Here is a 4433-nt window from a genome sequence, read left to right on the forward strand (position 1 = left end):
CTGGGAAAATGGGCGTGGCAGTAATTATCCTAATGATTTATGTCTGCAGTGCTGGCTGCCACCACAGGAATCTGGAGGTGTAAGTATAATCATAAGGGTGCAGGGTGTGTGGTGTGGGCCCCCTTGGACCCATGTGTACTGTAAATCTTGCAGCCATTATAGATACGCCTAGGGGTGAACCCCATACAATGCCGATTTTATTACACAAAATGCAATATGCAAAATTGCCCCAATTCAGGGGCATACGTTCATCCCATTCGCACAGAGGCAAGTTGGAGTTTGGTGCCCCCCCCCCCCCTTAAAAACAAAAATGGAAAACAAATATGGTGTGTGTATATGTGTGTGTGTGTGTGTGTGTGTGTGTGTGTGTGTGTGTGTGTGTGTGTGTGTGTGTGTGTATAAACACACACAACTTACATAATTATATAGATAGTGCTCTCAGCTGGTCTACAGAGGCCGGAGCCCACAGTGAATTGGCAGGACTCCAACTATGTTGTGTGACAATGACAATAGCTGGTGGGTCAGGGTCAGTCTTGTTAAATCTGTTACTTATATTTCAATAAGAGTATTTAATGTAACCAGGACACAGGGATTGTTGCATGCTTCTTTGCTGGAGAACTACAGGAAACTAAAGAACACAGAAATAGATTCATACACCAACTAATACACATACAAAATAAGATCCATTGTAACCTTCCACCAGAACACATATACAGCAATGGGAACTATATATACCACACTCCTCCCAACTTAGATAAACGCAGACATGAAAATGTTAGCACTAAGCAATGTATACGTTACCCCAGAAGGCTACAAATCAAGCCTTTGAGGTGCCTTACAAACTCTGTCTGGATACCGATGTTTAACTCCCAGAGTGACTGGCTGCTCCACAGAAATCACACTAGAAGGTTCAGGATCAGTTGTTACTAAGGGAACCTCATGCTCAGGTGACTCCATAGCAGGTTTGGGAACAGTCTCTGTATCTGACCCAGAGGGGTACATTTCCTCCACAGTGTCAGTAACAGTCTCTGTATCAGTTCCAGAGGGGTATACATAAACCCCCACATCACTGGCTTGACTATGTCCAACTGTCGATGTACAGTCAGTTTGCCTCCCAGCCTCAATGATTTGATCAATGTGGCGACGCCACAATTCTCCTCCAACTTCAATCACGTACATCAGAGGGCCGGATTTGGAAGAAACTATTCCCGGTTGCCATTTGTCTCCTCTATAATCACAGACCAGAACCTCTTGGCCAATGTGGAAGAACCGAGTAGGTTTCTGATAAAGTGATTGAAACTGTTTGTTATGTACCTTCCGCTTTACATCCGGTTTTATCAAGTCCCCTTGAGACCGTAAGTTCCGTTGCATAAATAGCACCGCAGGAGGCTGACCGGTAGTGGAGTGCTCAGTCCTACGATATATAAACAAGAAGTTGTCAATCTTGTGTTGCAAAGGTAGATGTTCATGGTGCATGGACTTGATAGCTTTTTTGAATGTTTGAACAAATCTCTCAGCCAAACAGTTAGTGGCTGGATGGTGTGAAGCTGATGTAAAATGTTTAATTCCATTGTCTTGCATGAACTTTTTGAATTCGATGGACACAAACTGTGGCCCATTGTCACTGCACACTTGCTCCGGTAGACCATTTCTAGCAAAGATGGTTCGCAGCACAGCAATTGTTTTCTCAGAAGTAGTGGATTTCATCTTTATTACTCTGGCCATTTTGAATGAGCGTCCACTGCAATAAGAAACATACAATCCATGAATGGACCAGCAAAGTCAATATGTACCCGCTGCCATGGAGATGAAGGCCATTCCCAGGGGTGTAACGGGGCTAAAGGTGGTGCATTTTGAACTCTTTGACATCCTTCCCACCCTTTTGTCAAAGTTTCAATTTGACCATCGATTCCTGGCCACCATACATAGCTTCTAGCAAGATTCTTTATTTTTACTGTGCCTAGGTGACCCTCATGCAAATTTTCCAAAACTCTGTTTCGCAGTTTAGGTGGTATTACCACTCGTGACCCACACAATAGAGTTCCTTGACAGACAGAAAGCTGATCTCTCCTGCCCGAAAACCCGTAATATTGAGCATCGCCATGTTTAGGCCAACCTTTCAGAGTTAAGTCCATTACTTTTGATAGTACCGGGTCTTTCCTTGTTTCCCGATTGATCGTGGCATTGGTAATAGGTAGCTGTTCCATCAACATATTGTGATACACTTCCAGGGGGTTTCCATCACTGTCCTCCTCACTTTGGGGCAAGGGAGAACGCGATAGACCATCAGCATTGCCATGTAGTTTTGTTCCTTTAAACTCGATGTCATATGTATGAGCACCCAGGAATAATGACCAACGTTGAAGCCGAGCTGCAGTCATGGCTGGGACTCCCTTGTGGGGGTTAAAAATTGATACCAGTGGTTGATGATCCGTAATTAATGTAAACCTTTGCCCATACAAAAATTGATGAAATTTCTTCACTCCCCATACAAAACTTAAGGCCTGTCGCTCAATTTGCGCATAATTCTTCTCTGCCACTGTCAAAGACCGTGAAGCAATCGCTATTGGCTTCTCGCTACCATCTCTCAGTTGATGTGATAACACTGCTCCAATGCCGTACGGTGACGCATCACACGCCAGCCTGATGGGTAGTTTCGGATCAAAATGAGTAAGGACTTTATCAGATGTAATCAATCTTTTTTGTTTCTGAGAATGCTTTCTCACAGTCTTTTGTCCACTTCCATCGTGCATTTTTCTGTAGTAGGGCATTTAGTGGGTGTATTACTGTGGAGAGGCTTGGTAAGAACTTGTGATAATAATTAACTGGGCCCAGGTAAGATCTCAGTTGTGACACAGACTGTGGCTGGGGTGCTTGTAGTACTGCCTCAATTTTATCATTAGATTTGTGCAGGCCTTCTCTATCAATCACATGTCCACAATATGAAATGCTTTCTTGGAAAAATGCCCATTTATCTTTATTTACTCTGACTCCATATTCCTGTAGTCGGGTTAATACTTTTTCCAAATTATTTAAATGGTCCACATCATCTTTGCCTGTTACAATTATATCATCCAGGTAACATTGCGTACCTGGTATTCCTTGTAGGACTTGATCCATTGCTCTCTGCCATAATGCTGGGGCAGAAGAAAGTCCAAACACCAGACGGTTATATTGTAATAAACCTTTGTGAGTATTGATGGTTAAATATTTCTTAGATGCCTCCTCAATTTCCATTTGCAAGTACGCTTGAGCTAGGTCAATTTTGGAGAAGCGGTCGCCCCCTGAGAGAGCTGCAAAGATGTCCTCTATTTTAGGCAAAGGATACTGCACAGTCCGTAGTACTGGATTTATTGTCATTTTGAAATCTCCGCAAATACGGATACTTCCCATTTTGTCTTTCTTTACTATCGGAACTATGGGCGTAGCCCATTCACTCCATTTCACTGGGGAGAGTATACCAGAGTCTTCCAGTTTCCGTGGTTCCTCCTCAACCGCTGGTCGGATGGCATAAGGTACTGTGCGAGCTTTACAAAACTTTGGAACGGCATGTGGATCCAACTCTATACTGGCCTTAATTTCCTTTAACGTGCCTATCCCTGGTTGGAAAATGGGTTGTGCGGCAGCTAACAATTTAGAAAGTTCCTTAATAGCTGCGTCATTGTTGGATACATCAGATGCAGTAGATTGTAGCCTGTGAATGGAATGCCAGTCAAGTTGGATTTTCCTTATCCATTCGCGGCCCAATAATGCCGGTCCACCATGTGGAAGTATGTACAAATACAGCTTATGGGTATTGCCTTTGTATTTCACATAAACTTTTATTTTTCCCAATGGGGACACCAGTTCACCCGTATATGTGCGGAGTGTTACGGATGTTTTCTTTAAAGGAATAGCAGCAAACAGGTCTTTGTAATCACTTGCATTTAGTACTGACAGAGCAGAGCCTGTGTCTAATTCCATTTTTAAGTGAATACCTGCTACTTCCAAAGTGACCCAAATCACTTGACGCTCTTTTGCTGTCATAGAGTGCATTTCTAGGCTGCATAACCCTTTTTCTGTACCAGTACAGTTGTAATAGGCCCCCTGTGTGTGAGAGTGCAATCGTACCTGCTTTCTTCAATCGACGCCTGCGGTTCTGGGACTTCTCCCGTTTTCTTCTTTAGGAGCCTGTGGCAGAAGAATGATCACCCCAAGGAGGACCCCACCGATAAAAGGAAAAGCAAATGGGCGGTGACAACACGTTTATTTAACCAAGAAGGACAACCACCTTTTAATGACCTCGCGTGTCGTTTAGCGAGTCAATCATGCTTCAGAAGGCACACTGCGGCGCATCACATAACATTTGCATCAAGCATACACGTGATCACATATCATTTGCATAATCAAGATAACCTTTATCACATATCAGTTGCATAATTAGCATAAACGCT

General features: G+C 43.4%; 1 pseudogene; it reads right to left on the reverse strand.

Moving 5' to 3' along the window:
- Positions 1-810: 810 nt before the first annotated feature.
- LOC135049974 (uncharacterized protein K02A2.6-like) lies at positions 811-4035 on the reverse strand (annotated as a pseudogene).
- Positions 4036-4433: the final 398 nt, after the last annotated feature.

Source organism: Pseudophryne corroboree, chromosome 1 (genome assembly GCF_028390025.1).
Source record: "Pseudophryne corroboree isolate aPseCor3 chromosome 1, aPseCor3.hap2, whole genome shotgun sequence".
Taxonomy (NCBI): Eukaryota; Metazoa; Chordata; class Amphibia; order Anura; family Myobatrachidae; genus Pseudophryne; species Pseudophryne corroboree.